Source organism: Sebastes umbrosus, chromosome 12 (genome assembly GCF_015220745.1).
Source record: "Sebastes umbrosus isolate fSebUmb1 chromosome 12, fSebUmb1.pri, whole genome shotgun sequence".
NCBI lineage: Eukaryota > Metazoa > Chordata > Actinopteri > Perciformes > Sebastidae > Sebastes > Sebastes umbrosus.
The window spans coordinates 22375474-22384014 of NC_051280.1; the positions used below are offsets into that span (position 1 = coordinate 22375474).

At 34.8% G+C, this 8541-nt stretch overlaps 1 protein-coding gene across 2 annotated transcripts in view; it reads right to left on the reverse strand.

Moving 5' to 3' along the window:
- The window catches only part of LOC119499094 (SPRY domain-containing SOCS box protein 4-like), an 83037-nt gene extending 77508 nt beyond the window's left edge, over window positions 1–5529 (reverse strand). The window contains exon 1 of one of the 2 annotated variants that reach the window (XM_037788277.1): window positions 5280–5523. The gene's annotated coding sequence lies outside the window, so the exon portion shown is untranslated. Of the gene's footprint in view, window positions 1–5279 lie in introns of both variants that reach the window. The other variant, XM_037788280.1, reaches the window with a different exon arrangement.
- Window positions 5530–8541: the final 3012 nt, after the last annotated feature.

Genomic DNA, 8541 nt, shown 5'->3' on the forward strand with positions numbered 1-8541 from the left:
TTCAGGAATACATGACATCTCTGCCACTCACTGGACTGTCAGGCACCAGGAGGAAATCTGCACAGATTACTGTTAAGTGCACTATTTGTTGAGTTAGCCTGTCATTGTAACGGCCTCTGTGAGTCACTCTGCCCACACACACACACACACAGCTGTACACACACACACACACACACACACACACACAAGTCGTCCACTTGCATTTAGACACAAACTAGCTGTCAAGGGCAGCGCGCGTCTTCCTGTTTGTTTCTCTCTGCAGCAGCTGATGTCATTGACTTCAGAGCGCAGCAGTGCATGAGAGGGCTGTTTTCCTTGAGCGACGTCTGTGTATTTGTATTATGTGTGTGTCTGTGTGAGTGTGTCTGTGTGACTTTTTGTAAGCTCAGCAGTCTATCACTGTCTTAACAAAAGGCTGCTGAATATAAATCCGTTCCCAATCCCAGCTGCCAGGGAGAGATGCATACATTTACATGGTTGTCCTAGGACGGAAATATTTAAATGACTATACCAATAGTGAACCAGACACATACACAGACAGACGGACAGAAAGATATATACATATATATCATTCTATTACATATAGTGCCTTCAAATGGGGTGGTGTTTATAGTTGTGGGTCGTGTTTACAGGAAGAGTCCATATGAACCTCATGTTGTATTGACGACCTTGCAAGTGGAAAGTTGCTGAAAGCTCCGAGTTCACGAGTTGTGACGTGTTTGTTGACGTTGTCAGAAACAGCGGAGGCCACGGAAGTTTCATTTTCGGTGCATAATAAGTTAATATATTGTAATTTTAGTCATATATTGTAATTCTTCGTAATTTTATAATATGTCTGAGGAAAATGTTGATATTCCCAACGGCCTCATCTTTTTCCTTCATCATTATGCTTTTCCATTTACTGCATTATGTTACCCACTTGCTAGCTTGCTAAACTGTTAGCCTTTGTGGCTTCTAGACACCGACAGTAACGTTAATATTGCCGTTGCATAGCACCTGTGTTCTTCACGACTTAACCGCTTGAACGGCAAGCATGTCGTGTACACGACTTCACATGTTGTAAACACGAGTTCACGAGTTTCATTTGAAGGCAGCATGTATATGAAAACGCCCCACGCCGCTAGCATGGCTTGAAATGCCAAACTTTCACTGGTTCCAGCTTCACAAATGTGATGATTTGCTGCTTTTCTTTGTCTTAAATGATAGTAACCTGAATATCTTTGGGTTTTGGACAGTTGATGAGACAAAACAAAGCAATTTCAACATGTCACTTTCAGCTCTTGTGATCACCATTTTCATTATATTCTGACATTTTAAATTACTGATGATGAATCACTAATGAAGATGATTGCTAGTTGCAACCCTAGAGATAGATTACATATATAAATCAAAATCTTTTCAAAGCACCAATCTATCACTTTGCTCATGCTTGCCAAAGCAAGACTCTCGCCATTAGAAACACACCACTCTGTGATCTATTCTGTGCCTTGCTATAGACTAATTTGAGGCTTCACAGGTTCAGATCTTTGAGTCTGCTTCCTGTAAGAGCCTGCTTCCTGTGGTACTCTGCTGTGGCACACGAAAAAAACACTGTAGGGGAGGCGGGGAAATAAAGTAATTAAAAATAATGATGGCTGATGGAGAACAGCTCATACTGAGTACAAAATGTTGGCCGTCTTGTCACCGAACCGCCTCATGTGACACTGAAGGATGAGCACGGTGACACACTGGGCACTTAGCAGAATGAAGATGAGCAATATATGTCCGTCAACTGGCAGGAAACTGACCTAAAATTAAATCTAAATTTCTACTCTGTGACCAAGATGTTGATTAATTGATGCGCAACGACACTGAGTCAACTCCTTGGCGGTTGTTGCCTTTGAGAACTACCCGAAAAAGTCACCCATCACTGCATTTAAATCAGTCCTCTCTGACATCACTGGCACCCCTCTGTACAGGGATTACTCCAACACGCTTCAGGCAGAACTTCCACTATCTCAGTTTAAGGATTTTTGCGGTTCTATACATAATGCCAGTCAGTATCTGTTCAGTTTAAGTAGCAGTGACAGGGTGTGATAAGACACAGCCGAGTTAAAAACCCTTATCTGGCCTATGAGCTGAATCCCATCTGCCTCTCTCCTCACCCTGACTCATAATGCTGCTTATTAGTCCCTCTGGAGGGATAAAGGGGACAAGGGCAGATTTTTAAAAAGGGAGGGAAAAAGCAGGAAATAAAGACAGAGAGAAAACAGATTAGGAGGGAGAGAGCTGAGCAGGAGGAGAGAGAAGAATGACAAGAATGTACAAGACTAGAAAAGGCTCAATTTTATGAGGAAACTGTAAGTGTGCTCGCTTACGCAGAAAACTGCAGGTGTGACCTGGGAAAATGTTTTTAAAAAATAAGTGTTATTTGAAGAGTAATAGCCAAAAGCATGGCCATTTTCAAAGACCTCTGACTATGGACAATCTTGTGATTAATCATGATTAAATATTTTAATCGATTGACAGCCCTATTTTATTTATTTATTTTATTTCTCCTCACAAAAATATTGCTTTTGGATTTATGATTGTTTTGTGGCATGCGCTTTGACCTGGTCATTAGTATGTGATGGAGTCATTTTGTATTTTGGAGAACAAAGCGCATGTTTTGTTTGGCTGAGTCAATAAATTTAAATAAATTTTAAAAATGAAAGCAGCTGAAATGTCAGTTGAACTTAACTGTGCTGAAAACAACTGAAATTTCAGCTAAAGTTGAACTGCCAGAGATAGTTTAGAAGAAGTGAATAGTTGAAGTGTCAGTCGGTACGTGAGGAGTGGCAGCAGTTAAAAATGTCAGTTGGAATATTTGAGCTGTCAGCTGAAATTGTCAAAAATAATTGATGTGTAGAGACTGAAAGCAGATGAAATTTCCACTGAAGTTGAAGCGTCAAAGATAGTTGAAGTGTCAGTAAGTTCACGAGCTGAAGAGGCAGGAAAGAAGAACAGGCAGAGCGTTGTGGAAAAAGACGGGCGAGAAAGACGTATGCAACATAGCGTTAGAGAAATGTGGAGAGAATACCAGGGGAAGGGCCGTGGAAGCAGAAGAAGAGGAGGTGGAAAGGAGGAAAGTATGGATAAAGGAAGATGAGAGGGAAGGAAAAAGAGACACAGGCAGCGAGGGGAGATGCTGGTGAGCAGACTGACCTCCCATAGTGACCGGCTGGTTACATCCAGCAGACAGATAAATGACTCCCTGTCACCATTACAATGCTCCATCCCCCCCTCCTCCTCCATCTCTCCATCCCTCCATCTCTCTCCCCACCAACCACCCCCCTCCCGTATCTCGACAGGTCATCCATCAACCGGCAGACTCCACCCAACCTCGCTCTACACACACACACACTTTTTTTGCCTATTACTTGTTATTAAAGCAAATGAAGCGATGCTGCACCTGGTACATGTGAGGAGGGGAGAGAGTACCCCCCGTTTCCACTGTTCTCCCTCTACTCTTCTCTCCTCTTTTACACTCTCTACTCCTCTTTCTTCTCCTCCTCTCCCTGCTCTTACCATCTGCTCTCCATTTTATCCATGTCCTTGTCACCTAAACCCATCTTTAGCTGAGTAAATGTCAAGGTGTAGCAGCCACAGAGAGAAATGATCACTCACAGAGTACTGCAAAAAAAGACATTGTTACTTTTAAAATAGTATATACGCAGTACGGCTGTCGGCAACTAAAGAAATTCTTAGTTGACAAACACTCATACGGTTTTGTTGATTAATCAATGAGTTAATATAATCGACAGATCTGTAAATCTGAGTTTCTCTGCACAAATCATGCAAAAGCACCACCTTAAATCTTGTGTTTACCAGAGATGTGCTTCTTGGAAATAAGTCATTCAACATAAAAAAAAAAACTAATCGAAAAAAGAACTCTTAGTCGATAAACACAAAAAACGTCCGATTAGGGGGCAGCCCTAATACGCGCACACCTATAACTCTCTAAAAAATAATTCTATTAGGATATTAAGCATCTTTAGGCTTATAGAAACAGCCAATGTTGATCAATAGAAGTCAATCATTAAAGGTCCCATATCGTGCTCTTTTTCAGGTTCATACTTGTATTTTGTGTTTCTACTAGAACATGTTTACATGCTGTAATGTTAAAAAAAAAACTTTATTTTCCTCATACTGTCAGCCTGAATATGCCTGTATTCACCCCTCTGTCTGAAACGCTCCGTTTTGCAACAGAATTGTGTTGCTAGGCAACAGCTTTGGTCCATGTGTACTTCCTGTCAGCTGATGACATTCACATACACACTGTAACCAGGAATAAAGTGGGACACATTTAGAATGTTTACATTTAAAATTGTGTCAAGGGTCTAAATATTGTATATTTGTGACATCACGAATGGCCAGAAATCCTGACCGCTTGTTCTAAATGCAGAGTTTCTGAATACGGGCTGTGTGTATTTCCCTGTGGATTGAGCGTTTTAAAACTTTCACAGTATTTATACAGGACTTAAGCCTGCTTTATAATTAAAAAAAAACATGAAAATCTCACTTTTTATAAAATGGGACTTTTAAGAAACAATTGTAATTTTTGACAGTGCAATTCTCTAAGAGAAATCAGAGGGGTTACAAGATGTTTCTCTTTTATTGTGAAATACTAGAGTATTTAACTGTTTAGCGCACTAAAAACCTTTCAAATTAAAAGCAGGAAACCTCAGTTTTTGGTTTTAATACTCACAACATAGACAAATGCAATGTGTGACAACAGGTAGAGATTGCTTCATTTGGTTGGAAACCACTGGTATACTACTTTTTGAATCCATGTTTTCTTCAGATTCCTAATGAATGCACATCTCTCATTGTTCACTTATAATAAATACATCCACATACACACATCACATTCAGGCAATACAGAGATTCAACCTTTCCATCCCATTACTGTGTGCTGCAAGATGTGCACAATGTAAACATGTAAACACACACACAGTACATCATATACAAGCACATGCATTATTGCACATTCATGCACATTAATGCACATTCATGTCAACATGTCTCACTGAGTATTTCTGATGCAGCTCACCTGAGAGAACTTCAGCACACACTACTATAATATAACACGAGGCGACAAACTAAAAGTAACCTGAAAGGGAAGTAATATCTCTGGGCGTGAATTTTAAATCTATACATTAAATCAACAGACTTTTTTTAAAAAGGAAACCACATCCAACTACACATAATGCTCCAGATCCTGTGGTCATCTCACCAGGTGTAAACAGAGAAACACTCACCGACTTTTCTCCAAAAGACACTTTTCTCAGAGGATTTCTCCACAGTGTAAGAAGGACCGAGGCCTCTTCCTCTTCTCCGCCGATGACAACAACCTTATTCCGGCGATGTTACTTGTGTTTTCGAGGATGTAGCGACGGTTTCTTTGTTGCAGTAAACTGCAGCTCGACACATCATCCAGGCAACGAGGGAACCGATGCGGAGTGTCCGTTTACTCCGCAGGGCGAGCGCTGATTGGTCGCTTCCACCACAACACAACGTTCTGCTCTGACGCTATTTGCTCAGGCTCTCATGGTGCGTTCATGGGATCCCCGGAAACTCAGGCTCCTGTTGTACTAATTTATAGAGCTGTGCAAAAATAATACCAGTAGCCTACTACTACAGCTGTTACTACTACTACTACTACTACTACTACTGCCATACGATTACTTTTTTTCAACATACTATACTATGACTTTTTTTTTCACATATTATAATATAATTTTTTTTTATCACTTTTTTCGACATACTATACTTTGATTTTTTTTGATTTTTTTACTTTTTTGACACACCATGACTTTTTTCGACATACTGTACTTTGACTTTTTTTTTTTTTTTTTTTTACTTTTTTCGACACACCAGGACTTTTTTCGACATACTGTACTTTGAATTTTTTTTTTTTTCACATATAATATACATTTTTGTAATCACTTTTTTTTTTTTTTTTCACATATTATAATATACATTTTTTTATCACTTTTTTCGACATACTATACTTTGACTTTTCTTTTTTTTTTTTTACTTTTTTCGACACACCAGGACTTTTTTCGACATACTATACTTTGACTTTTTTTTTTTTTTTTTTACTTTTTCGACACACCATGAGTTTTTTCGACATACTGTACTTTGACTTTTTTTTTTTTTCACATATAATATACATTTTTGTAATCACTTTTTTCGACATACTATACTTTGACTTTTTTTTTTTTTTTTTTTTACTTTTTTAGACATACCATGACTTTTTTCGTCATACTATATTTTGACTTTTTTTTTTTTTTTCACATATTATAATATAATTTTTTTTATCACTTTTTTCGACATACTATACTTTGACTTTTTTTTTTTTTTTTTACTTTTATAGACATACCATGACTTTTTTCGTCATACTATATTTTGACTTTTTTTTTTTTTTTCACATATTATAATATAATTTTTTTTATCAATTTTTTCGACATACTGTACTTTGACTTTTTTTTTTTTTTTTTTACTTTTTTCGACATACCAGGACTTTTTTCGACATACTATACTTTGACTTTTTTTTTTTTTTTTTTACTTTTTCGACAACACCATGACTTTTTTCGTCATAATATATTTTGACTTTTTTTTTTTTTTTTTTCACATATTATAATATAAATTTTTTTATCACTTTTTTCAACATACTATACTTTGACTTTTTTTTTTTTTTTTTTACTTTTTTCGACACACCAGGACTTTTTTCGAAATACTATACTTTGACTTTTTTTTTTCTTTTTTTTACTTTTTTCAACACACCAGGACTTTTTCGTCATACTATATTTTGACTTTTTTTTTTTTTTTTCACATATTATAATATACATTTTCTTTTTTTTTTTTTTTTTTTACTTTTTCACATATTATAATATACATTTTTTTATCACTTTTTTCGACATACTATACTTTGACTTTTTTTTTTTTTTTACTTTTTTCGACACACCAGGACTTTTTTCGACATACTGTACTTTAACTTTTTTTTAATATTATTTTTACTTTTTTCGACACACCATGACTTTTTTTCACATATTATAATATACATTTTTGTAATCACTTTTTTCAACATACTATACTTTGACTTTTTTTTTTTTTTTTTACTTTTTTCGACACACCATGAGTTTCGACATACTGTACTTTGACTTTTTTTTTTTTTTTTTTACTTTTTTCGACACACCAGGACTTTTTTCGACATACTGTACTTTAACTTTTTTTTAATATTATTTTTACTTTTTTCGACACACCATGACTTTTTTTCACATATTATAATATACATTTTTGTAATCACTTTTTTCAACATACTATACTTTGACTTTTCTTTTTTTTTTTTACTTTTTTCGACACACCATGAGTTTCGACATACTGTACTTTGACTTTTTTTTTTTTTTTTTTTACTTTTTTCGACATACTATACTTTGACTTTTTTCTTTTTTTTTTTTACTTTTTCGACACACCATGACTTTTTTCGTCATACTATATTTTGACTTTTTTTTTTTTTTTTTTTTTTCACATTACAATACACATTTTTTTTTTTTTTTTACTTTTTCACATATTATAATATACATTTTTTTATCACTTTTTTTGACATACTGTACTTTGACTTTTTTTAATATTATTTTTACTTTTTTCGACACACGATGACTTTTTTTTCACATATTATAATATGGCTATTTTATGACTTTTTTCGACATACTAAACGATGACTTTTTTTTTTTTTTTTACTTTTTCAAATATTAAACTATGAATTGTTTTATCACTTTTTTCAAAATATTTTACTATGACTTTTTTTCGAGATATGACTATTTCATGACTTTTTCGACATACTATACTATGACGGTTTTTTTTTAAAAACTTTTTTCGTGACACCATGACTTTTTTCGACATACTATACTATGACTTTTTTTTCTTTTTTCAACATATTATACTACGACTTTTTTTTGACACACTATACTATGACATTTTTATTTTTCAACATACTATACTACTACTAATGACAATGATAATAATAACAATAATAATTCCATAGTTTTATGTATGAATTTTATGTGTTTGTTTTTCAAGAAATGTAATCTATTGCATATATGTTTTCCTATTTCCTGTAATGGTGCGTTAACTGCTATTACATCATTAAATTTTGTTGTCTTTGTGATTCGTTGATACTTGATTTTCAGCACTGATATGTCAACATACACTTCTTCAATTCTTTAACGAAGATTTTATCTGCGTTTAAGTGATAAAAATGTTATGAAACAACTCAATTTATCACTTAGCCAACAATTTCAACTCCTTTCAGTGCTTGAACTGCAACAAAATCTTCAACTCTTTTGAGTGTCACTTTCACTGTAACTGACACTTCAGATAGATAGATAGATGGATACTTTATTGATCCCCAAGGAAATTTAGGCATCCAGTAGCTTAAACAACACATCCAACACCAATACACCTTAACATGAGATAAAATCGAATAGAATAAAGTAAAATAAAATAAAAATAAGATAA